The following is a 27,545-nucleotide window of genomic DNA, read 5'->3' as shown; positions in this document are numbered from 1 at the left end:
TGCACAAAATACAGTGTTGCGTGTTCATCAGTTGCTAAAAGCCCTGTGACGGGAAACTCACCTGTGACGGTTTCCCCAGGAGCAGCCTGCAGCGTTTTACTTCAGTGCTTGTGGTGATTTTATTGAAAACGACTATTGCCAATGGTGAGAATCAATTTGTCATCAGACTCAAAGCAAGAATGAAAATTTAATGAAGGACAAAGCTGCCTATGCTGAAGTAACGTCAGGGAGGTGGTAGGTTCTCAATAAATAAATGAATGAATGATTGAAGAACAAATGAATGAATCAGAAGGCACTTTGGGCATCTTCACTTTCTTATACTTTTGGTTGTGAACCTAGCCTTTAACACTGAGCCATCTCTCCAGCCCAGACATCTTCATTTTCTAAATGAAACTGAGCAGTCGTAACCTAGGCAACACTAATCACAGTCATATTTAGCAGTATCTGAGACTTGCTGTAGAAATCACAGCATTTTCAAATCATGTTGCATTGTAGACAACTTGAAATACAGTTTATGTTTATGAGGTCTTCAAGGTTTATGGTAGACATTTTGCCCACTACAAGAGAATATCACATTAATGTCTTATTAAAAAATTCAGAGTCACAGATCTTTTAAAAAATGCCTCTTTTGGTTAAGTTTTTGTGATTGTATCTCTTTTTAAAGTTTATTGTTTCATGTGTACTGGTGTTTTGTCTACATGTATGTCTGTGCATCGTGTGTGTGTGTGTGTGTATGTGTGTGCCCCGGAGGCCAGAAGAGGGTATCAAATACCCTGAGCCAGATTTTTGTTTGTTTATTTTGTTTTTCAAGACAGGGTTTCTCTGTGTAGTTTTGGTGCCTGTCCTGGAACAAGCTCTGTAGCCCAGGCTGGCCCCAAATTCACAGAGATCCTCCTGCCTTTGCTTCCCAAGTGTTGGGATTAAAGGCGTGTGCCACCACTGCCCAGCAGGGCCACATATTTGGGTCATTGAATATAACTGACTTCTTTTGAAAACTCCTGGTTTCTGTTTTCAGCATTTTTAATAGTGCACATTAAAACATTCAGAGAAAAGGTCCATAGTTCTGCCCAGACTATCAAAGAAGTACCTGGCACAAAAATATGTATGGACCTTAAGCTGAATGTGATGACTCATTGCTGTAATCCCAGTACTTGAAAGGCAGAAGCAGGAGGATTGTTGTGAGTTCCAAGTCAGACCTTGTGTTAAAACTAATGAATTAAAGCAGTTTAGCCTGGCTGCAGATATCAAATCTGCATTGAGGTCACATGCCCAAGGTCATGAAGCTGCTTGGGCAGAATTTGGGTCTAGAGCAAAATCTACCTGTGGGCACTGTTAGCTAAGTCATTCTAAGGGCTCCTCAATGAAGGCTACTCCTCTGTGCCTCCTCTCAGGTAGCTGGAAGAGCCCTGGTCAAGTAGATTCCAGGGGCCTCTACAAACTGTGTACAGGGTTGAACATATGTAGAATCTTCTCAGGGGCTAGACCAGTAGTTCTCAGCCTTCCTAATGTGGTGACTCTTTAATACAGTTCCTCATGTTGTGATGACTCCCAACCATAAAATTATTTTCATTGCTACTTCATAACTGTAATTTTGCTACTGTTAAGAACTGTAGCCGGGCCGGGCGGTGGTGGCGCACGCCTTTAATCCCAGCACTCGGGAGGCAGAGCCAGGTGGATCTCTGTGAGTTCGAGGCCAGCCTGGGCTACCAAGTGAGTCCCAGGAAAGGCGCAAAGCTACACAGAGAAACCCTGTCTCGAAAAACCAAAAAAAAAAAAAAAAAAAAAAAAGAACTGTAAATATTTTTGGAGATAGAGGTTCGACAAAGGGGTCATGACCTACTGGTTGAGAACCGCTGGGTTGGACAATGGCAATTCCAAGTTTAGTCTAGAGACTTATATGGTCTGCGGATTGTTATTGGATGAAGATAAATAAAGGACAGAAATTGAGGAAGAACTTGGAAGTCCTTATGGCAACTTGAATCTAGTAATAACACAGGCTTGCAGCTTGTGTGTCGCTCTGGTTTGGATGCGGCCTCCTCAGGGGTTCATGTGCTGGACCCCTAAGAACTAGGGGTGGTGGGAAGCTCTTAGGTCACTGCAGAAAGTCTTAGAAGGCGAAAGGCAGTTGGCGTTCATGGGAGCCCCCAGTTAATTTTTATGATAACTATAATAAACTATAATAATAATGTATTATATATAATAATAAGCTATAATAAAGCACTCGTGTGGTTATTCCTCAGCTTCCCTGGCTTCTTGTCCTGTGAATGACCCTTCATTCCTGTACATGTCCCCATTATGATGATGTCATCTGCACAAGGTCCTTACCGATGCCAGGAACAGTGCCCTGGACCTCCAGAACCCCAAGATACATGAATTTCTTTTCTTTATTTAATTAGCCTTCCTCAGGTATTGCATTAGAGGAGACAAACTAATACATGGAAATGTCTGGTTGAGATTTTATTTTACAAAATCAGTGTTCTTTGATGGATTGGAAAATTTTAAAACAAGGACTACACACACACACACACACACACACACACACACACACACACACACACACACACGGTCCTGGTGGTTTTTTTCCACTTAGCATTTGGATCCACCACCAGGGGGAGGGCAATGGAGAGAAAGCAGAGAACAGGCTCAGAAAGGGCAGTGCTCTGGATAATAGACGAGTAAGATTCCGAAGAAAGAAGAGACCATCATCGGTTTGGTGGAACAGGAGAAGGTCTAGGAAGCAGGATGTGATGAACTGTTCAGACCAACATAGAGAAGGTACCTCTTGGGTACTCCACGAAGGGCGCGCGCGCACGCACGCACACACACACACACACCACCACCACCACCACCACCACCACCACCACCACCACCACACTCACAGTCTGGGCAGTAGAAGCTGGGAGACAAGGAGTGGAGAGTGCAAAGTCGGACAGACAAGACAGCCCTCTGGCCCTGCAGCACAGCTGCCCTGTGTGTGTGTGTGTGTGTGTGTGTGTGTGTGTGTGTGTGTGCATACTTGAGTCCAAGAGGAGTCGGGGCCAGGTGGAGATGGCAAGGAGCCTAGAAACACTGGTGAGAGCTGCTTATGGATGCTGAGGGAAGGGGCTGAAGATGCCACGCTTTCCCCGATGAGTTGCAAAGAGCCCTTTATCTACCCTGAATGGGGTGGAATACTCACACCTCAGTTTCAAGTGGTAATGTTCACCATGCCAAATTAACTTTAAGTTTTTCTTCACACTGTCTCTTTCAGAGAAGAAAATTTCCCTCTTCCATCAGAATGTACAAATGTTCAGATCAATTTCCACACCTGGGTGAACATGTGCAAGGGCAGGCATGAATGAAGAATGTTCTGGAAGAGCAGTATGTTTCTTTTGGCACCCTCCCTTACCCTCCTCTGCTTGTCTAGAGTAGATCAGACCCACAATACCTACATTCAAGGAAGTCCAGGGATCTCTGACTGTCACCTTAACATGGCAAAAGAGACTTTGCAAATGTTATTAAACAGGACTCTTGAGTTGAGTGTGACCTCTACTCCCTGTGTGAAGTTCTGATTTACACAAGGGGCCAGTTCACCAACACCAGCTCCTTGGTTTTGGCCGTGTAGAGCAGATTTTAGGACTTTAGACATCCGGAACTATGAGGGACTAAATTTGTCATTTTTAAGAAAGGTTTTTTTTTTTTGAGATTATAATAATTTCATCATTTCCCCCTTCTCTGTTTTCCCTCCAAACACTCCAGTGTACCCCATCCCTTGCTCTCCTTCAAATTCACAGCCTCTTTTTCTTTGTCATTACATATGTGTGTGTGTGTGTGTGTATGCCTATATACTTAAATACAGCCTGTTCAGTCTGTGTATAGTGTCAATTGTATGCATGTTTTCAGGACTGACCATTCTGTATTGATAGCTAGTTAGTGTGCTCTTCCCTCCTACCCAAGACTAGGGAAGCCATGGATCTTGGAGGAGAACCTACAATATACCAAATCAGCATAATCCGTAACTACACTGGAAGTATTTGTCCTTATCAGTTCTCACCCTACATCAAGGAAACTTCTCTTGTAACAGACAAAGACCATTACAGAAAACCACAACCAATCAGAATGTGCGCCTGTGGATGTTAGATTATTTAAGAAGCTGTTGAGAGACAGAAGGCGGAAAGAGAAGCTTGATGTCCGGCAGGACCATGTGTATTCATGGCAAGGGGCACTTTGTCATCTGTGCAAATGGCCAGAATGCCTACAGAAGAAGCTGGGATGTGGCTCCTTATATGGGTGGAAATGACTTCCATAGTCCCAAAGGGAAACTGGGAAGTGTATTCTTTCAACAAGAAACTATCAGTAGTTCCCAGCCCCACCTGAGACACCTACAGCACAACTCTTGCACCTAAGGCTCAGGGATCATTTCTGAAGAGTAGACAGAAAGACTGTAAGAGCCAGAGGAACAGGAAGTTTGGTGTGAGACTGTGTCACCTAGAAATGTCAGAGACTGCACTGTGGCATCTCATCAACATGACTTTCTAAACATCACCTGGATGAGGATGACAGCAACAGATGTGCTAGTGTGGGGGGAGAAATCCGTCTTAGTTTTAACCCCTAAGGTTGCTCTGACACAGCAAACCCACAAGCCACACCCCCTCTCTCCTGCATTCTCATGCCCTCTCCCTTAGCTCTCTCCAGTGGTGATTTCTGTGGTAACCAGAATGTCCTCTATCTGCAGTGGACATTGGTTATGTGTGACCACAGAGCCCTTGAAGTATGGTTACTGCAACTAAGGAGCTGGTTTTCAATTTTATACCATTTTAATTAATTTTTATTTAAATAACTGCATGTGTCTGTTGGCTACCCCAATGGACAATGGTATGAATTTTACTACAATAAAAACAGAGAAAGGTCAGGGGATAGAGAAAAGGTTTTCCGTACCTTGATCATAGGTTTCTCCCCCATGCAGTAAGCCAGATCAAGCCAAATTGAAAAAGTTTTACAAGTTTATTTGAGCAAAGCAACTCCTGTGTGGGTTCTCCAGTCCCAGAGATTGAGGCCAGAGATGCTGCCCATCCAAACTAAAGCAGGGAGATTATATAGCCTCTAGGCCAGGTGATGTGTCTGCCACATGCTGGGGTTGTGTGCAAGTATGGTCAAGAGCTGGAATGTTTAGGCATGGACTTGGGCTGCTGGTAGCTACAGGGGAGGAAGGTGCAATAGTTGCCAGGAGTGTGGAACTGGGCTTTTTGGTGCCTTTGTTGGAGATTATCTGAGAGGGTGGAGTTTGGAGAGAGAGAGAGACAGGAATCACTTTCTGGATCATGCAGGCAGGGGTGAGCTGGAGGTAACCAAACAATAGAGATCAGTAGTAGAGTACTTGCCTAACATGTGGAAGACCCTGCATTCTATCCTTAGCTCCAGGGTAGGCAGAATCCAAAACCACAAAACACAAAAGCAGAGAACTAAAATATAGATGCCAGGAAGTATGCAGACAGGCTGTCACAGCACATTTTACTTATGATCATCAGAATGAAGTGAATATGAAAATAAGTCTTGCTTTAACCAAACTATAGGGCTGGGTGCGTAACTCAGTGGGAAAGTGGGTATTTAGCATAGATTCAGTGCACGCACACGTGCGCGCACACACACACACAAGCGCGCGCAGAGGGATACACACACACACACACACACACACACACACTGTTCCCATTGGACCCCTGAGTAAGAGATCTGGCCCAGGAGTCCAGCGTTCTCACCTTAAGCATGTAATTGTGGGGACAAGGACAAAAGCCACTGTCCACTGAGCATCAGCAAACCTTGTGAGGTAGGCTTTCTTTGGGGGAAGGCATTTGGTGCAGTTCTGAGGCCAGGGCTCTGGTTCGGAACCTCGGAGCTCCCTCCCTCTCCTGGGCATCATCTTCCCCTCCTTGGACACAGGGCTCATGGTCCTCACATTGTCTCCCCTCCAGGCTGAGAACTAAGAAAGGGAACAACTGTGGAACTGGGAGGGAAGCTTTCAGACAAGGCAGTGCCAGCACCTAGAATGATTCTGCACTCTCCATCGTGATATTGAAAAGACTTTAAACTTTCCATCTGAGCATTGCAGGAGGCCAGCGCGGAAAAACCAATATCGGTTTGGAAAGGTTAACGCTGCTCTTCCAATTCCAGTCAACATTAAAAATGCAGATGCTTGCTATTTAAATGCAGCCACCGGCTACCAGCTGGGAGTACTCAGGACAAGGTAAACCACAGTGGCTGCCACCTCCCTCTGAGGCTCAGCAGGAAGGAAGCAAAGGACACCCAGAAGGGCCTGTGTCATACCAAGATGCTGGTGTCACCTCCAGCCCTGTGCAGGCTAGGTCCTCAGAGGTCACGCCGTTCCAGTCAATGAACCAGACATCCATTCATTATTAGGTCAGGGGCCTGCTGGCTTCCCTACCCTTGTGTCCTTGTGCTTAGCGCAGTACCTGCTTAGGTGTGGGAACTCAGAGAATGTTGCTGCAGAGATGGATTACTTCCTTTGTTATCTTTTTTTGGGATGTGCTAAATAGTGTTCAAACTGATGCCAGAATGAGCCATTTGAGGAAATCAATCCTGAGTAGTTTATACCTAAAAAGGACGGGAAATTCAAATAAACAGTAGCACAAAGAGATACTGCGTTAACCTCTCCATAATGATTGCTTCTAGAGGTCTGTCAACAGTGCTCGGAAATTCGCTTGCTAGAGAATGCTGGTGAGGTCAGCAAGGAAAGTGGCCTAGAAGAGGTGCCAGGAGCTTTTCCCGGAGGGGCCCCTGCACCCCACCTCCTCCATCCACACTGTGAGCTCCACTAGGGCTGCTGGCTTGGCTCTTACTCAGCACTGACTCAAACGCCTTGGTTGGAGCCTGACGTGTGATAGAGAATAACGCATGCTGAGTAAGTGGGTGAGTAGGTCAATGATGCTAGGAACTCACCCTTGTGATCATAACGATCAACACAACTGAGAGTTTACTATGTACTGGAGCCAAGGCTCCCAAGAGTGCAGTGGCAATGAGCTTGCCCGACAGGGTGAGGGCCTGGCTTCCATGTTGGCACCTTTAAAAAGCGCTCAGGTGCCATGGTAGTCAGGACTCACCTGGCACAGAGATATGTCCCTGCTGTGTCTTCACCTTGCAAGATGGCCGTCCAAGGTCCTGTTGTAAGGCTAACAATTCTGTGCCCGAGAACTCTGCTTTTAGGAACTAATCACTTCTCAAAGACCCTACCACTTAATACCACGCCTTGAGTGTTAGGTTATCCTTTGTTGGTTTGTCTTGAGACAGGGAGACAGCGTCTCACTATGTAGCTCTGTCTAGCCTGGAACTAGATGTGTAGCCCAGGCTGTCCTCAAACTTACAGAAATTCTCCTGCCTCTGCCTCCCAAGTGCTGGAAGTGAAGGTGTTGTACCCCCACCCTTCAAGAGTGTTAGGACTGTAACAAGCCTTAGGAGGACACCTTCAGAGCAAAGCAAGAGCAGAGGTAGCAGCAGCTGTGGAAAGCAGCAGTTAGCCAGGGATGAGACCACAGGGAGTGTCGAAATTTCAAAAGTCAGACGTTTAGAAGAGGGACTCTGGTAAACTTACCTGAGAATGTGGAGCAGGGTCATTGTGATGGGGTTGGATGTGCTAATTCACTTAACATTGGAAAAGCCACCCGCTGGCTTCACTACCGCCATGAAACAAACAAACAAAAAACCCACAGAAAGTAGACAAGAGGGAGCAAGTATGGCCATGGAGCTCTCTGAGTATGCCCACAGCAGAGGCTCTTCGGGAGTCAGCTGGCTGAGCACCAATATGGTTTGCCCAGACACAGCTGCAGGGGGGCCAGGACGGAGAGTTTCAGAGCTACAACTCCTCAGCAGTGCCGTGTCGCAGTGCGGCTCCTGTGATCTCATTATACAGACGGGAAAAGGAGAGTCTAAAAAGCCAAGGGGGTGTGCCTCGTGTGTTGAAGTGGAGGAGAGCTAGTCTGAAGTCAGCTCTATCCACTCTAAATGGCAAAGTTATTCCAGATTCCCATCCATTTAAAATTAACAGGGTGGGGGCTGGAGAGATGGCTCAGAGGTTAAGAGCACTGACTGCTCTTCCAGAGGTCCTGAGTTCAATTCCCAGCAACCACATGGTGGCTCACAACCATCTGTAAGAAGATCTGGTGCCCTCTTCCGGCCTGCAGTCATACATGCTCTATACATAATAAATAAATCTTATAAAATAAAATAAAATTAACAGGGTGTCAGGCAACTGGACAGGTTGGTATCCGGGGACAGAGAGAACAGGGTGAGGTAGCCTCACCCAGAAGAGCCAGGGACCAGCTATGGGGATATTCACTGAGTGCCCACCAGCTGTGACCTCCTTGTTGTGGGTTGATACCTCTGCCACTGATTGTGCCCGCCAGACAACGATGTTCTTACCAACATTGCTATTGACAAGCAAAAAATGGTATCCAGAAAACTCCTAACCATCCCTCTAGAAGTCATCAAGTCACAGGTAGCTGTGAGCCACCATCCAGGTGCTAGCGATGGAACCCAGGTCCTCTGGAAGAGCAGCTGGTGCTCTTAACCGCTGAGCCATCGCTCCAGCACTGTCCAGGTGTTCCTGAAGCTGTTGAAAACTCAGTAGAAAGAGAAAAATCCCTAGTTTAGGCCTTCTGTCTCCCCTCTCCCAGTGCATTCTTCACACTCCAGTCGTAATACTTCCCACAGGCTTCCCGTTGCTCCTAGGAAAAGACTCCCGGTCCTCCAACATCATTTCCCTGTGACTTGGGAAGCCACACTTTCTACTTTGTTCCTCTCATCTGGTCCTCTCTCCAGCTACTGAACCTCAGCAGTTCTTTGAAGCCTGCTGCATACAGATGAGGTTTTTTCCTACCCAAGATGCCCCCCCTCTGCCCACTTAGGCCAGAATCCTCTTCCTCCTCTCCCTCCTCCTCCCCGCTTTAGTCTCAGCTGCTGAGTCAGAACAGCCCATTTCCAATGATGGTCACATCCCCTGGAGTGTGATGGCCTGTGGCTGGTCACCTCTGTCCACTCAGTGTCAAGCTCTAAGCACAGTGGCAGGGGCTCTAGAAAAATCAGTTTGCATATTTAATTCCCAAACAACTAAGAGAGGTCTCTCCAAGTAGTGTATTAGTCAGGGTCACAGACCTACTAAGCCATGGTATAGTCACTTTGTTCCAGCGTCTTGGGGTCATATGAAAAAGAGATCTTCAAAAGTGTGAGGACAGGGTTCTGGATGTAGAGTCAGGAATGGGAGCCCCACGTGATCTCCTAAGTATCCAGTCTGTGGCTGAGTTAGTGTCTCCATTCGCAGGATGGATATAAAAATGCCAGTCCTTCCTGGCATGCAAGACTGTGATGGGTGGCATTGCAGGAACTCAAGGCAAACTGTAAAGTGTTGTACAAATGGCAGGCCCGGTCAGTTTTACTTCATTGTCTTCAGGAGTCCATATTTGCCTAATCCCAGGCCTTAAGTGTTTTACAGCCCACCCCCCACCCCCGATATCGGGCTAGGGCCCCCGACAGAGAAGATATACCAAAGCTGCTTCTGCAGATTTGTGGTCCTCATCAGAAACTGGCTGATCTGAGCACATCCCCATCCAGTTACCCAGTCAGTAACTTCCAACAACAGTGACTCAGCAGCAGAGACTAAGTGAGGAAGAGGAGGAGGAGGAGGAGGAGCAGGAGAAGGAGGAAGATTCTGGCCTAAGTGGGCAGAGGGGAGGATTTTGTCTAGGGTCCCTTCTTGAAAAACAGACTCTGGAAGGAGGTGATGAGGCTGATCCTGCCTTCCTGTTGCAGCCACGCCTGGCTTCCGACCCGTGTTTCTATCACCCATGGTGCCTCTGATGCCTTTCTCTCTGGCATTTCCTTGTTGTTCTCCATGGAGGTCAGAGAGAGTCTTATGCTAATGAAAGGGACCCAGTGTACTCCTGACACCCAGACTTTCAGAGCATCAAAACAAAGGACAGATTTGTTGGACATTATCCAGTCACAGGGATGGGACAGTTCAAAGCATTAACATTCTCCTGGAGTTGGCTCCTTAGTGAAGAAAAGAGGTGTCCACGGAATAAATACTAATGAGCTCATGATGTTCTAGGAACTTGACATGCTTCACATGACTTAAACCTCACACCAATTATCCCTATCTTGCAGATGCATACGTTTGGGCTCAGAAAGGTTTTAACTGGATGGATGGATGGATGGATGGATGGATGGATGGATGGATGGATGGATGACAGTTAGATGGATGGGTGATGGATGGATGGATGGATGATGGATGGATGGGTGGATGACAGTTAGATGGATGGGTGATGGATGGATGGATAGGTGGATGGATGATGGATGGATGGATTGGTAGATGACAGATAGATGGATGATGGATGGATGGATGGGTGGATGACAGTTAGATGGATGGGTGATGGGTAGATTGATGATGGATGGACTGATGACGCCTGTGTAGAAATGGCTAGAAGCTGAGGATCCATACAGCCATCAGGGACTCTCTTCTTTTCCTGATTCACTTCAAGGAAGATTAGAGGAGGAATGTATTCTAAAGATGTCTCCAGAGCAGAAAGAGGAGAGACACTATGAATGGTAAGGAGAGTTCAGGGAGCGGTAGCTATGGTCAGTGTCACATTGTGTCACCGTGTGAAAGGGGGCATAAAATGCATAAAATTCCATATCTCTGGGCACTATTCGTAAACTCTTCTCCATTGGCAACTTGTAAAGATACTTATTTCACACTCACTCACTAATACACCTATTCATTTCACTGGCCTACAGTCAACAACAAAAAGAAAATGAGAAAAACTGAAGGAACTCACAATCAGGATGGAGAAAGTAACAGAACCCCATAGCAGTCATGAACTCAGCTGCCAGGTGCCGGGCACACTTTTAGCACTGTGTGCATCATCAGATCCACCCAAGGGGAACTAGCATGGCTCCCATTTCACAGATGAGAAAACTGTGGCCAGCTCAGTGGTGTTCTTCAGATGAGAATACAAGCTAGCCTGACCCATCCTGGCCATACAACCATGTGCACTGTTTCCCTCTTCACAGCGGATCCTAAGAAAAATGAAGTCTTTTAATTGCCGAGAGAGGGATATCTACCACTAAGAGTCATACACACAGGGCAGGCCTCTCCCAAGTCTATTAGCCAAGAGAGCATGGAGTTTCCTGGGACATACTTTCCCCAGGGGGAGAAGGACAGTCACCAAACAGAGGCTCATGTCAGGTATAGAGGGACAGGCTGTCCTTCTCCAGTCCCCACTTCACACGCTCCTGTGTCTGTGTCCTGGGAGAGGTGGCCTGTGAGTTACAACGGAACAGAGACATTCACATCCTCTGAGTTGTCAGGAGCCTGAGCCTTGAAACCACCTGTCTGAGCGGGAAGCCAGCGGGGAGGTGTCCACCCTGAGGATGGTCCCTGAAGCACCACGGGGCTGCGTCTGGAATGCTGGGCCGGGCTTGGGTGCTGGCAGTCGAAGCCAAGAGACATGGCAGCGGCACACAGAACGAGGGTCAGAAGGGCAGTGTGTGTGGCAGGAGGGAAGATGGCAGCAGCTGCGGAGGGACCCCCAGATAGGACCCCAGAGGAGATAGATTTGGGTGACAGGGAGGAGGTCAAGCGGGAACTCAGCTATGTATCAGTACGGACGGTCAGAACCGGTGTGTGGTAATTTCTCAAAGTGAAAACATTTATAAAGACTCCAAAAGACCTCAGGGCCAGTGGGAATTTCAGAAGTATGTAAAAACTTAGGCATTGTTCCTTCCAGAAGGACAATTTGACAAACAGCCTTGGGTGAAGCGAGGGTAGGGAACTGGTTCTCAGCCCAGTTGATTTTGCTCCACTCCGCTTCTGGCTGCTCATCAGGGCAAGGAAAGAGGCAGCCACAGTCACGTGTGTGCGCTTGGCTGCTGACCTGTGCCTCTGGCTCAGCACAAGAAAGGAACCTGGCGGCTGCAGCGCACACCTTTGATCCCAGCCCTCCGGAGGTAGAAGCAGGCACATCTCTGTGAGTCCGAGGCCAGCCTGGTCTACAGAGTGAGTTCCAGGACAGCCAAGGCTGTTACAAAGAGAAACCCTGTCTCAAAAAAAAAAAAAAAAAAAAAAAAAAAGGATCCAGGTCAATGAGAGTCTAACCTGCTGAGATTTGTAAACAAACATCAGTGAAGCAGATTCCACAGGATTGCATTGCAAATTTCTGTATGTAGCATGTAAACAAGGAGCGGAGCATGTTATGAAGAGAGAACCAAAATCTGGTTAGCAGAGGACATGAAGGAAGAAGCCTGACTTTGGAAAAGGTTGGGAGAAAGGCGGTGACAGAGACCCCATGAGCACAAGCTCCCGGAGAAACCAACCGTACTCAGGGATTCCCAGTCCCGGCCCAGCCTCAGCTCCACCTCACCCTCTTTCTCTTGAGGTAGCAGGGTCTGATGGAATAGGAGGTTCTGGAGAACGAACGCCACCACAGGAGTCTGAAGGGAACCTGGTTACTTTTTAGTTAAAACAAGGACATTTTAGCATTGTATTTATTGTACTGCTTTATGCATTTTGACACAGTGTAGCCCAGGCTGATAGTGCAGCTCTCTAGTCCTCTCTCCAGTGTCGGTGCTGCAGGTGAGTGCCACCCCTTGTCACAACAAGGCCACCCAGGAGCACTAGAAGAAGGCAGAGAGTTAGGCTGACAGACTCTGATGGCTCTGGATGACCGATGCCTCCTAACGGAAAGGCAAAACTGAAATGGTTTCTTAGGTCCACTTGGGAGCTTGATTGTATCCCATGCCAGCTTCGCTTTCTGAGAACTCAGGGAAGGGTGTTCTTTCCTAAGCCACCGTTCTGCATCCCTAAGTTGAAGATGGGAACAGGCCTCCTGGCCCAGACCTCCTGAGGGGAAGCAACTGAAGACCAGTGCTTGGCCCCGGGAAAGGCTGCTGCTCTGGCTTCTGCGATGACTTGTGTGAACTCCATGAAAGGCAAAGGGTGGAAGCAGAGGTTGAGAAATGGAGATGTGGAATGTCCTACTGGAGTGACAGGTGTAGGCCTGTCCATGGACAGGATCATACTCCTCTCTTTGGCGCCCTGAGGCTCAGGAGGGTGGAGGCTAGCTAGAGTGACCCTGTACAGGCGCCCTTACTTACCAAGCTTATGAATAGGAGCCTGTCTGTTTCTGTCTTAAAATAGCTGGAGAAAGTTATTTAAAATGAGCTTCTAGTTGGGTGGTCACATGGCTTTTTATTGTCTTCCTCTCATGAGAGTTCAAGAATTCTCTCATATTTTCCTTTTTTCATTTATAGCACAAGTCATAACAGGAAGAGCCATTGCTCTCTGTGACTTCCTGAGCCAAGATGCTCGGGCCGTCTAAGGGGTCCTGGAGTCAGGCAGCACCCCCCCCCCCAGAATTCTCTCTCCAACACAGCCCTTGCCAGACAGTCAGCTAGCCTTGGAACACACTGTCAGAGCAGCTCCAGACTCTAGTGGAGGAATATTAGGGGAAGAAAACTGAATTGGAGTGAGAAGACCTAGGCACGGGGCACTGAGACTTTGACCCTCATGGGCCCCCTAACACAGGATGTGGTCTCTGAATGCTCTAAGATAGACCCTGACTAAAACAGGAGCTCCAGAACAAAAAAGGCCCCTGTCTGTCTTAACCCCGGCCTTCTTCCCATGACCATTCTTTTCACTACCCTTCTGCCTCCCACCCCCACATCCTCACAGAAGGGTCTCTCATGCTCGTCTTAGCAGAAGTTGTCACTTCTTCTGCAGCCACCAAGGGGAAAATGTTGACTGGAGCCATGAAACTCGGAGAAGCGGTGGCTGGATTGTCCTGGCCCCCTCCTCCACACTACTGCTTGTCTACACATATCTCCTTTTTCAAGTCTCTGGTCCCCCACCTAGCCTCCTCCTGGGCACGGACAACTGGCCAGCACTCTTCGTAACCAACCAAGGCCTGGCTCGTGGCCATCTTCATTTCAAATCCATGTCATCCCCGGAGATTTCACATCCTGGATTGACAGGATCAGCCTGGACTTCTGGGACTTTCTTCCTTCCTGGGACCTCATCTCCACTCTGTCAGCCATCTTGGCCATGAGCTGGGGTCTCACTCTCTGGTTCATTCTTCCTTCTGCTCAGCCTCTTCAAGTCTCATTTTCATGACACCTGCACCTTGACCTGCAAGGAACCCCAGTCCCCTGGACCTTCCACTGCGTCAGGCCATCCTTCTCCTGGCCACAACTCTGTTAAATTGTTCAGCCTTTCTTTCCCAACAAATTCCATTACTTTTTCGTAGTCTCAGTGGAAACCCCTGAAACCAGACCCTTCGCCCTTGCCCTGCTCAGCCCCCTACCATCTGTTACCTTCTGAAGGTCACCTCTGTCCCTGCTGCTTTTTCTTTTATCTGCCTTCCCAGGGTACTCCACCCATCAAGAACCTCCCCAAGCCCTCTTTTGTCATCCCCCACTTTGGATTTCCTAACTTTCCTCTGTCTGTTCCTCTCCCTCAGCTAGTACATGTTCCCAAGCCACGATGTGATGCCATCTCTCCTGACCACCCCATAAACACTGCCTTCACTGAAGTCACAGTTGTAGCAGGAATCTTAAAAGTTCTTATCAATAAAATCAAACCTGAGGCCAGTTATTGTGGTGAATGCTCGAAGATCAGAGAAGCAGAACGAGCCACAGCTACCTCACCTTGCCAGTTCCTCAGCGATCCTGTTTCCTCAGACTGGAAGCCTCTGAGTCTTTATCCAAATGGATCTCATCTGAACTGCCTCTTGAATGCCTGAAAGCTTAACCAGGCCAAAAGCTTAACCAACCTAGTTCCTGGTCCTCATGCCTTATATATCTTTCTGCTATCTACCATCACTCCCTGGGATTACAGGCTCACTTCTGGGATTAAAGGCGTGAGTCACCATGCCTGGCTGTTTCCAATGTGGCCTTGAACTCACAGAGATCCAGATGGATTTCTGCCTCTGGAATGCTAGTATTAAAGGCATGTGCTACCACTGCCTATCCTCTATGTTTAATATTGTGGCTGTTCTGTTCTGTGACCCCAGATAAGTTTATTAGCATGCGCAATATTTCAGGGAACACAATACCACCACACACAGTGTTAGGAACTCTTGGCATAAAACAGCCATCTTATCATGCACATGGATTCTTTTTTTTTTTTTTTTTTGGTTTTTTCGAGACAGGGTTTCTCTGTGTAGCTTTGCGCCTTTCCTGGAACTCACTTGGTAGCCCAGGCTGGCCTCGAACTCACAAAGATCCGCCTGCCTCTGCCTCCCGAGTGCTGGGATTAAAGGCGTGTGCCACCACCGCCCGGCGCACATGGATTCTTAAAGCCAGGAAGTTGGATGGTCTCTACTCTGTGAGCCCAGAGTCTCATCTGGAGGACTTTGAAATCTGAGAGTGACTTTACAACTGTAGCCTAGAATCATCTAAGGGTTTCCACATCTCACTTGTGAGTAAGGCTGATGATGTAAAGACTAGGTTTTTAGCCAGAGACCTATTCACAGCCTCTCTAGGCAGCTTAGCCTTCTCACTATGGAGTAGTCTCGGGGTAGTCTGACTTCTTCCATGAGATGCTCTAATTTGCCGGTGAATACCGTGGAAATGGCATCACTGTTCAGGCCTCAGAAGTCCCACAGAATCACTTCTCCCACACCTCACTGGCCAAAGAAGTCCCAAGACACCCAGAATTAAGGAAAGATGGAAGAGCCCCCATCCCTCAATGGGATGGTGAAGAGATGACATTGTGGATCAGGCATGGAGACATAGGCCTTTAATCCCAGTACCACCGAGGCAGAGGCACGTGAATCTCTGTGTATTCAAGGCTAACTAGTCTACATAGTGAGTTCCAGGCCAGCCAGAGCTACAAAATGAGACCCTGACTTAATAAAAGTTTTTAGAGAGCATATGGGATGGGAAATGGCATTGCAGCATCTTTGAAAAGTACAATTAACTCTAGACTTCATTGCTCTTCCAGCTACTAAATTAAAGGATGGAGTCTTGGTTCCTTTTCTGTTGCTGCGAGAAAACACCACGACCAAGGCAACTGAAGGAAGAGAGAGTTATCTGCGTTTGTGGTTTCAGAGGGTTCCAGTCCATGACCATCATGGCAGGGAGCATGGCAGCAGGCATGCAGGCCTGGGGCTGGGGCAGTGGCTGAGACGGGGCCGGGGGGGACTGGGAATGGCATGAGTCTTTTGAGACCTGAAAGCCTGCCCTCGGTGACACACTTCCCTCAACAAGGCCACCCTAGTCCTTTCTAAATAATTCCACCAACTGCAGACCAACACTCAAACTCGAGTCTATGGGGGACGATCTCATTCAAATCACCACAAATGTGTTTTCAGTTAACAGCTTGACTTAAGTGTATTTGGTTTGTTGACCATTCCCTGTCTCATGAAGAGCTTCATCTGTTCACCTGGGTTATCACATTCTTTCAGTTCGAGAAAAACCTCATGTCCACGATGCCCTCCTCCTCCTCATGTGACCTCTGCCCTCCTCCTAATGAAAATACCCACCAGTGAGCCTATCAATCCACGGCACATTAGACTTTGACTCCTCTTTTGTAGTTTTAATTCCTAAATATACAGCCTTGGCTCCCAAATCTAACTCCAGAAAAAAACTTCTTCCCAAGTTCCAGACTTACCCCCCATGAGCCTTGTGAGCATGCTCAAGGATACTTCACCTTAGACATGTCCAAAGTTAAACTCACCATCTTCCAGTATAAACAGATTTTTTTCCTCTGACACTATTTCTTTTAAGGGTACCTACTTACCCCAGATTTGGACCGTCCTCTTCTCTTATTTCTCACATCTCATTTTCCAAGTTATACTCATTTACGTTGTACATGTTTCCATAACTTCTGTTTGTGTCATTTTCGAATTAGAAGATTAAGAATCAAAGAGATCGTTTTTCCCCCTCCAAGATTAAAATGACTGCTTATTCTTTCGTGTTTTAATCAAACACATACTGAGTACAACTTTAGTTCTAGGAACTGGAATGAAAAGTTCAAGACATCGTTCCTGGACCCTTTCATGGGAAAGATGGCCATGTAAGCAGCCAATCCCTACAAGGTGTGAGACAAGTATAAATACCGTGACTGTGGGAAGGAAGCCTTGAGTAAAATATGGAAAGACTCCCACCTGGGGCTTGGTTGGGACAAAGGTGGGCTGTGTTCTTGCCATGTAACAAATTACTCTAGCTTCTAGCTGTTTAATTGATGAGTTTGCATTAGCTCACGGTTTCTTTGGGTCAGCAATCTGGGTACAGTACAGATGGGTGCCTGACTCTGGGCTGCTGTCGTCTCAACACTTGACTTGGAAGAGGACTCACCCTGAGCACACTCACTTGACTATTGACAGACATCAAATCCCCATTGGCTGTTAGCCAAAGATAGGGCTATCCCCAGCTAGGCAGCTGGCTTCCTGCCCCACCCCCTTCTAGGGCAAGGATGTGGAGACACAGAGAGTGATCAGAGAAGAGATGGAGCCCAGAACAGATGCCGAGCTTTTGTAACCCAACTTCATGTGGAGTCTTGCTCTTGGACAGGAATTGCTAGGTCCAGCCTGTGCGGGGGGTGGGGAGGTGGGGGATTAATTGCACCAGGATGTGAATACCAGCAGGAAGCAGGATGGGAATCACTGGAAGCCCTCTCAGAGACCATCACATGATCCAAGGGAGATTTCTTACCTCTGGCATCTGGACTCAGCTTAGAGGGTGGCTATTAACAGTTAAAGAGCTATGCAGGACTGTCCTATGCAGGGACTGCTGTAGTGATTGGAAGTCGGAGGGAACCAGAAGCTGAAGGAATCGTAAGTGTAGGGGTGGTTGAACAGTGCGCTGTCAACTGTGTGCAGCTGTGAGCAAGGTGACTTTGACGACTGATTTTGTCATCTGATGCATGCACTCTACCTCCCAACTTAATGTCAGATTCCTTGCTCAGTGTGTGCCTGTCAGTTAAAACGCTGTGTTTTAACCAACTTTTACCTATTAACCAGCACTGGATCATACCCAGCAAAACATCTTTGTGTGATAAAATAAACATAGGGGGGAAGGGGAGGGGGGCAGGAGGGGGGAGAACAAGGGAATCCGTGGCTGATATGTAGAACTGAATGGTATTGTAAAATAAAATAAAAGGAAAAAATAAAATAAATAAACATAACTTCTTTACAATTACTGCCCAAACCCATCGGAACAGTTTTCCAGTAGACCACGTGTAGACCACTATAAATGAGAGGGTGGCCAGAATTTCTAGTTTTCTGGGTGGCAGAGAGTAGTCTTTAATATTGAAATGTATTTGATTAATTTTAAATGCAATTTTATGTATTGATCTATAACACACAGAGGAGAAATGCACAAACAATAAGGCATAACTCAATGTGTTTTCACAAACTAACATCTTGTCTCTAATCGTCACATTACAGAAAGAGAATACTGCCACCCCCAAGCCCCTTGTGCCCTCTGCTTCCCAGAGGTAACTAGTACTCTCACTTCAAACACTGTTGAGGAGTTCCCTGTGTCCGAACGCTAAATAAATGGATTCGCTGGTCTATACTCTCTGTAACTGCTGCTTATTGTTCATTTTCGTGAGAATTACCTATGTTGTTTATAATATTAGTTCATTTCCACTGCTGTGCAGTCATTTTAATCAACTAAGCCTCAGTTGATTTGTCCATCCTACAATGAATAGCTTAAATAACTCTCAGTTTAGGGAAATTAGGAATAGTACAGTTGAATCCATTCATGATTATGCCCTGTGGTATACATATACATACATATACTCATTTCTCTAAGGCCTCTTCCAGCTCATTCACTCTCCTTCCTTCCTTCCTTCCTTCCTCCCTCCCTCCCTCCCTCCCTCCCTCCCTCCCTCCCTCCCTTCTCCTCCTCCTTCTTCAAAGTTTCATGTATCCCAGGCTGGCCTCAAACCCACATATATATATATATATATGTTGGGAAATATTTGTTTACACTATGAAGATGTGTCTTTACCAAGGTGCCTTCTGGTTTGTTTAATAAAGAGCTGAATGGCCAATAGTCAGGTAGGAAGAGGTTAGGTGGGACTTCCAGAGACAGAGAGGACTCTGGGAAGCAGAGTTGCCAGCTAGACATGGAGAGGAGACAGGAAGAGTAAGATGGAAGAGAGGTAATGCCATGTGATAGAACATAGATTTCAAATATGGAGAGCTAGCGGCTCTCCAGGAAACAGGTGCTGATTGTTAGAGGTGACAGAAAAGGAACAGGGAGAGAGAGAATGTCTGAACCTGCAATCTCCACCTGCCCCTGAAGGGAGGCTCTGGGAGAGGATGGCCAACACCCATCCCCCCACCCGCTTTGCTCAGCCATTGCTTAGAACTTGTCCCAAGGAGAGGAGCTTGAATTACAAACCCAGCTGGGTGGTGCTGTGCTGAATTCAGCCTCTTCTGGCTCAATAACGGATTATTAAATTTTCAGGAAATTTATGAGTCAAAGTTACACCTGACTATTATTAAAAATGAAATTACACAAACTTAAAATTAAATAAGATATATTAAAGGCAAATATAAGGCTGGGGATGTGGTTCAGTCAGTAGCATGCCCAATGTCCCCAGCATGCATAAACTGGGCTTGGTGGTACATGCCTGTCAGTCACAGCACTCAAGAGGTCAAGGCAAAACTAGAAATTTCAAGTTATCCTCAGCTACAAAGCTAGTCTGAGACCAGCCTGGGATACATAAGACAATGTTTCAAGACAAGCAAAAAGATAATGCTGATGGCAAGCAAGCACGTGACTAGAGAGATTCAAGGTCATTAGCTACCAGGGAAATACAAATCCAAGGGCCGGCAAGGGTACAAGAAAAGTGATCGATCACTTGTGCTTTGGGAGTGATGGCGGAAGACGGTACCGCTGCTCTGGGAAGTAGTTTGAAAGTTTCTTCTAAAGTTAAGCAGGGCTGGGTAATGTGACGTGGCTCTTGCTCCTGCATATTTATCCTAAGGAAATGAAATTTTATGTTGACATAAAATTTCAACAGCGTCCCAGACCCAAGGATGTAAAGGAGAAAGTTTAATCAGGCAGATGAAACTTGGAAATGCATCACGGTTGGAGCTGTTACATTACAACTAAGCACAGCACATTCGGGATGTGCTTTCAGTATATGAAGATGGTTTTCTGACTCACAGAGAAATCATCTACGCCACCAAAGATTGAGCCCAGTTCCCGGCACGCATCTTTGCGGTTTTAGCTTCATAATATCATCTCCTAAACATAAACAAAAATGTCAGCCAACAATCATGCTAGACTCCTACTTCATCGGTGGTGTGCTGGGGACTACAGCTCTGATACAAGAACTGGGCAAATAGCAGCGTAGTTTCCTGAGAGACTTCATTGGCTGTGTGGATTGTACTTTGTTTGGTGATTGCTTGGAAGCTGGAAAGCATGTGTGCGCACATGAAACATACATACAGTGTGTATTCTTTATCTTGCAGTCTTCTTCTCAAGCATGCCTACTTGTTGAATTTTACAGTCGCTTGTGGATGTGCAAGTGGGGTGGGATTTTGAGCTCTCAGGCACACTTGCTCCCGGCTGAGTTAAACAGGTCAGCAGCACTTTGATTCTTGCTCTGTTTCTCGTACTCTGCTCCTGGCTTATCTAGAGCCCAAGATTTCAAACCCTCGGGGGCTTTTGTTGTTGTTGCTGCTGCTTTTTAAAATAGTCCCCAAACTATTTTTGAGTGGTCAAGTGCTGTCTAGTGCTCCTAAGCCCAGGAAGGCTGCGATACATGTATGAAGAAAGCATTTAGTAGATAAGCTGTGCCTAGGTGTGAATTCTAGTGCTTTCCAGCCTCTAGGGCAATGTTAACGAGTCAACAACGAACATTGAAAAAGGGTCCTTGGACAGAAAGTCATGTAAAACAAGTATACAGTATCCCTCCTTGGCTTTGTTTTCTGAAGCTTCAACTAGCCTTTATCAGTCACAGCCCAAAAATATTAAATGGGAAGTGACAGAAATAAACAATTTATCAGTTTTAAATTAAGTACTATTCTGAATTGCCTGAGGACTCGGTGTGCTGACGGAGCCGTCCCGCTCTGCATGAGAACAGTCCCAGTGTCTGGCATGTCCACATTGTCGCCCTTCCCCAGTCCTTAGTAGCCATTGTGGTCATCTGATCAGCTCTCCTGGTATCACAGTGTTTATGTGAGAGGACATGCTTCACAACACTTAGATCACTCCCCCCACTTTATCTCACATCATCCTGTATAGGGTGAGTAGAGTACACTAAGATGTTTTGAGAGAGGGAGAAACTGACTTCACACAGTATTCATTCTGTCGTTATGGCTCTTCTATTTTATTATTAATGTTCATTTGGTGCCTGGTATATACATTAAACTTGACTGGAGACATGTAGAAACAGGAAAAAAAAAAAAACATAAGATCTGTAGGATTCTGTACTATCCAAGGCATCCACAAGAGGGTCTTGGAACGCATCTCTCGTGGATAAGGGGGGATTATTGCAGATATTGGTGGGTTGATGAAAATGTGACCAGAGGCTCACAGGAGTCCCTCTTTGCATTTCCTCTAAGATCAATGATTCATTATTCATTATTTCAGTCTATGTGCGAGGTTTACAGAATCAGAGAGAACGATGAGAATTGACAGTCTGTATGTGCAGAATCCCCCTCTCTGAGAGCTCTTTTGTGATTGCTGCCAGCACCCCGGTGACTGTAGGAGTTACCGTATGTGGATGCCTCTGCTAACCCATGCTGCATACAGCTGTGCAGTCCCCTCTTGGAGCAAGACCTGAGTGTTTGGAAACAAGGCCTTCAGTTTGAAAAAGTCAGTATTCTGGTCACCAAGACCCAAGTTTGAACCCGACCTCCTGCTTTTGCCTCGTTGCCTCCAGCAAGAGAATGACAGCCATCTCGTAGCTATGGTCAGGATTCCAAGTGAGACAGGTAATGAAAATGATACGCCCATCACAGTGTCTGGCACAGGGCAGAGAAGAATACACACTGATCTTCCTGCACTCCACTTCCCAGCACGGAGGGAGTTAGGAAGGGAGCCGCCCCCCCCCACCCCCCCACCCCCCGCACTGGGTCCTGACTGCAGCAAGGCCCAGGCTGCAGCAGGGCTGTGCCCAGTCATCCTAAATCAGCTGTCAGCAGGAACGCTCACTGTCTGAGAGGCCCAGTTAGCTTGCCTGCCGTGGAGGTGTCCAAACCTGAAATTCTAGATGATCTGCTCCCTGGGAGGGGTCTCTTCCTCCCAGGACCCTGCAAGGGTCCATTTGCTAGTCTGACTCAGTTGCTTTCCTACCATAACAGGAAATAGCTAATGTTCTAGCTCAAGCTTCTTTTCTGTGCCCGTGGCTCCTGCATGGCACAGGGAAGGGTTTGGGGAGGTCTATGGTGAGTGTGTTTGTTTAGTGTATTTTCCTCCCTTTCTTGATGCCTTGGTCTGTGGGTCTCAGACACCCGGGCTGCTCCAGTTCAGACTGTGGCTGCTCTGACTCAGCTCTACCCTAGAGACACAGTTCCACCTCTGAGTCATCAGGCCGAGCTGCTTTCGAGGATAGCAGTCTGGCACTGCCCTCCATCTTCTCAGGAAAGGTGCTGTGCCTCTACACCCCAGTGCCAGCCCCATGCCTAATTAGGCTTACAATGCCCAGAAATCAAGGAACAAATTCTTCGAGGTATCTGAGAGTGCAGAAGGGTTCCAAGATGGAGATTTGGAATGCCTGGGGTTCTCTTTCAGCTCAGCAAAGAAGCTTTTATGACCTTGAGCTAGTCGAGGAACACATCTGAGGCAGACCTGTGTTCCCTCACAAGGAGAGGCAGGTGAATCTCTGTGAGTTCGAGGCCAGCCTGGTCTACAGAGTGAGTTCCAGGACAGCCAGGGCTGCACAGAAAAACCCTGTCTCAATTCCTGCCCCACCCCCCACCCAAAAGGAAAAAGTGATCTGCACTGGGTCTATCTCACAAAGATGGAGAGATGCCAAACAAAACCTTATAAAGCACAAGTTCAGGAACTTAAAGTCCTGATTAGAGGGATGAGGCTTCGCATTTTAAAATACATTTATTATTTTAATTTTATATGTATGAATATTTTACTTGTATCTTATGTATGTGTTCCATGTACGCACATGCCTGATGCACCAGGAGGCCAGAAGAGGGGTAGGGTACCCTGACGCTAGAGTTGCCGGTTGTGAGCTATTAACCAATGCTGGGAAACAGCACGTGCTTCTAACTGCCAGCCCATCTCTGCAGGCCAGGCTTAGCATTTTAAAAACAAGTGGCCAAAAAACTGAGAGACCTTGCTTGAAGTACCCAGGTTTCTGACTTCCCTGGGGAAATGAGACGCTCCACATTCATATTAGCACCTTTCACAGGATAATTAAAAACTAACCACGCCTTCGATGACGATGACGAGTCTGAGGCTCTTCTCCCTTGGGCTACAGCCCCGCCCCCAACTCCTTTTTGGGTCCCAGCACTGAGGTCACGTTTCCACTCCCATATATTACTGCTATCCTGAAAGCTTCGTGGAAATGAAGTCATCCTAATAACGTTTCTGCCCAAACGGAAATTAAAACGTCCCTTGATTCAAATTATCTATCCCATCTGGGTCACAATGTCAAAAATAAAACTCCATTGGCTGTTTGCTGGGCCTGGGTACTAGGAAGGTGGGCCAGGTGGGTCACAGCTGGGCTCTGGGGGTCTGCGGGCGGCCATCTCCCCTCTCTTCTGCTGGTCCGCTCTGTAATGGGTAGGAAAAGCCACCCCACTTCTCTTTCCGGATTGGTGCCCGAGGTGGTCCTTAGATATCTGTCCACTCAAGGTTAGTGACTTTGAAATGATACAAAGCTGCCGCGGAGAGGGGTGTATGAAGAGAGACTGAGGATGTTCAGTGGGGCTGCGGCATTGATTTGGAAGGAAATTGGAAAGAAAACGGCTTAGGGAACATCTAAGTCCCCATCATGGATGACCCTCACAATCTCACGCCCCTGCTAGGACCTCACTGTTCACAGAATCTCAGTTGTCAGGCCTTGGTTCGAGTCCTGACTTGGCATTATTACCCTGTCTGATACTGATTCTCCATCACTGTGGGGACAGAAACGTCTAGACTCCAGAGTCTAGACAAACTTAGAGAATCTTACAGGGTCCTGGGGAGATCGGAAAAGCGCCTTATACAGGCTAGGACTTTTTCTGGTTTCTTTTCAAAAAGTTTTTCTCCTTAACTCTGTCCAAGGCTAAGACCCTCCCCCTCGGTGTCGCAATTCTGCCCCCTTCCCACACACTAAAGCCCGCGCCGCGTCAGGAAGGCGGGGACTCGGGTGGCGGCAGCGGGGATCCGGCTCCCGCGCTCCCAGTCCCGCAGCTGGCGCGGTGGGTGTGCCCGCAGCGAGTGCGCCCCGGCTCCAGGCCCAGCCCGCCGGCCAGAGGGCGACCGGAGGGTGTGCGCGCCCCGGACGGCAGGGTGCGGCGGCGCGCGGTGCGTGCCAGGACGCGGACGGTGCAGAGGAGGGAGGATCGTGCTACAGAAGACCGTGCAGCCGCAGCTGCGTGCACCCCGAAGTCGGGTGGGCGCCCGCGCTGCTCCGGCACGGTGATCGCTTCCAACCAGAACCTAGCGGCTCCCCAAGGTAAGTGGCCGGGCGCCCTCTGGCCCCAGGCACCCGCCCTGTGCGACCCAGGCTGCGCCGGTCGCCCTCCGCGACCCCTGCGAGCGCCGCGTCCCCGCAGAGGCTGCGGCAGCCTGAGCCAGGCGTCCGGAGGGTCGGTGACAGTGCTGGAGGGGAGCCGCTCTCGCTTTTCAGCTCTGGGGACTGGGGCGATGGTAAAAGGGGGGCCGCGTCGTCCTTGAGACTCAGATGGTGCAGACCCTCGCAGCTGTCCTCAGAGGGACGCTGCGGACTGGATGCAGCTTGCGGGACATGGGGGCGCCTCCCCGCTGGCTTCCGGGACTACCTGCAAAACCCCGAGTCTCTTTCCTTTTGCAAAACATCGCGCCTGGTTCCCAGTCCGCACCTCTCTGCTCCTGGCTGAAGTTTCTAGAGCTACGATGGGATGCGACCTTGGGCAGAGGGAGGAGGGTGGCCCTGGATCCGTGTGCTAGGTGCCGGGTGAGGATACTTTGTTGAGCCCGCGTGCCCCCTGGTTAGCTCACCTCCCCTTCCCATTTCCTTTAAGGTCAAATCTTTGACCCTAGTACTTTGTCGCTGCAGACTGGCCAATTGCAGACGGGAGCTGGAAAGTCCACGTGTTCTACACCTGGTCAGAACCTACTCTCGCCTCATGCACTAGCCTGGGCTGCAGAAATCCACAGTCTACTACTTCTCAACTACCCTGGGAAGCAGACTTGTAGGATGAGATGGGCGTTTTCCAGGAGAGAGAGGCTGTTCCATTTCAAGGATGACCTCTGAGGCTTGTGCAAAGCCCTACACACCGAAGAGGGCCGTGGCAGGATCTCCTGCAGCCAGGAGAGAAGGCATCTCTAGTTTAAAGTGCAATCCCAAAGGCTTTTTTTACCTGAGGAAACCAAACAGGGTTCCTTAGCCTCTCAGGACTGGGCATAGAAAAGCATGTGGCTACCTACCCACGGAAGCAGAAGTCGAGTCCACTCTGACATTGCCTTGCAAGTACAGCCTCTACCTCAGGGCGCCGTAATGTGTCCCAGGGACAATGAATGAGTTGTGGGAATGATGCAAGGTCCAGATCAAAAGCACAAAAGTTCAGAACCAGGCATTGGGCAAGGTTTTCAGATACAAAAGTAAACAGAACTGTACACTAGTCTCAAGGGGCTTGCAGTCCAATGACCATGATGGCAGTGAATCACATCGATTGGGCATAGGATTCTGCATAGCTGGGTTCTTTGAGTCTAAACTTGGGTGCCCTGAGAACAGGTGATGGGTTGAGTGTCATCCTGAAGGCTGACTGGTTAGGCGGTAGAAAGACTTTCAGACAGAAGCAGCCTGTGAAAGGGCCCTGCTCAGCAGCAGCGTTCTGCCCAGGAACTGGAAGCCTTTGTTTGCTGGGTGAGGTCCAAGGACCCCATGGACATGCCCCTTAGCCCTGCATTCCACTGACTGGGCTAATCCGTGTCTTCCCTTCTCAGCCATGATGTTGGACTATTAGAAGCCCCTGGCTAGGTCAAGTTTACAGGGAGAAACAACAGCTTGCCAGGAGCTTTCTACCTACACCTTTGTTTAAAAACCCGTGGGGTCGGGAGTAACGGTTCTTTCCCCTGCTGTTTCCTGCTGCCACATTCAACTCACAGCTGACAAAAGCCTTTGCTCAGCACTCAAGGAAAAATATGCTGGAGTGGTGGCTCATCCAGTCCTGTGCAATTAGACCCATGTTGTGTGGGGGGGAGGGTTGTTGTGTGTGTGTGGGGGGGTTGTTGTGTGTGTGGGGGGGGGATGCCCTCACGACATTACCTGCCCTGCCCCCTGCCAACCTCTCAAGCCTTATGTCTGCCTTCTATCACTGCCACAGTTTCTGCAACTGCTGCGTTCCACTCCAGATTACAATTGAGGCAGTTCCTAGACCACACGTTGCCTTTGCCCCGGCGTCCTGTCTAAAATACTCTCTACTTCCTTACCCAGTGAATGCACGTTCTGCTGTCAACTTCAACACAGAGCTTAAACTTCTCCACAGACGTTTAACATAGAGTTAAATGCTGCCTTTTCTTTGTTTCCAATGGCCTTGGGACATGTTCCTGTAGTGCTGAGCATCAGTGGCGCTGGGTACCCCATAAGCAGGGCTCTCCTGTCAGATTTGAGTCTCAAGTGCCTGGTACAGAGCAAAGACACATAGGAAGTACTCAACAGATTATTTTTAGATGGAAATCATTCAGTATTTCTCAGCTTTTTAATGGGGAAGAGTAACATGCATTTATCTTTGAGAATATGGTGAAAATTATGGATACTCTTCTCCCATGCATATAACTTTACAGTATCATGCATATTGTTCTTACATGGTTCACCCCATTTCCCAAACTTTGGGCTGTAATTTTCCAGAAAACAGAGGTGCAGTTAACTGCTGAGCTCCCACAGCTAGTTAAGAGCAAAGATTTCAAGCTACTGACTATAAGGGATCAGGCTCCTCCTGGTATTGGTACTCAGCCTCTCTGAGCCACACAGCAGCCTCATTTCATCCCTGGCATTTTGTGAAGGCCACTGTTCATGACTACAAGATGGATATCTTGGTTTGTCTTAGTTCAGCATCAGCCTAAGGTGGAACAGGGAGAAAAATCTTATTAGGGGCAAAGCTGACAATTAAGAAGATAGATGAGTCATCTCCCTGTCCTGTTCGCCTCCCCTGGCCCACATCATTTGTTATTGAAACTGTTTCCATTGGAGGAGGAGCACACGTACTTCAGGTTTCTTCTGAGCCCTGGATTGGATCTGATGGGCTAGACCGAGGCTCAGCTATTGGCCTTGTCAAAGGCTTCTTCCCCACAGAGCTGGCTAAGATGATGATGGAGTGCTTGCTTGCTGCTGCTGGAGTCTGGCCTGCCACCCCATGCATTTTGCAGCAGGACACCTGCTTCAGGCTTTCCCATTG

General features: G+C 48.0%; 1 protein-coding gene across 1 annotated transcript in view; it reads left to right on the top strand.

Annotated features, from left to right (window-relative positions):
• The first annotated feature begins 24,480 nt into the window (after positions 1-24,480).
• Kank4 (KN motif and ankyrin repeat domains 4) overlaps positions 24,481-27,545 on the top strand; it is a 69,640-nt gene continuing 66,575 nt past the window's right edge. Inside the window, exon 1 of the mRNA XM_006974036.4 lies at positions 24,481-24,622. The gene's annotated coding sequence lies outside the window, so the exon portion shown is untranslated. The remainder of the gene's footprint in view (positions 24,623-27,545) is intronic.

The sequence above is a fragment of the Peromyscus maniculatus genome, chromosome 2 (genome assembly GCF_049852395.1).
Source record: "Peromyscus maniculatus bairdii isolate BWxNUB_F1_BW_parent chromosome 2, HU_Pman_BW_mat_3.1, whole genome shotgun sequence".
NCBI classification, from domain to species: Eukaryota; Metazoa; Chordata; class Mammalia; order Rodentia; family Cricetidae; genus Peromyscus; species Peromyscus maniculatus.
This window is presented reverse-complemented; position numbering and strand designations above follow the sequence as displayed.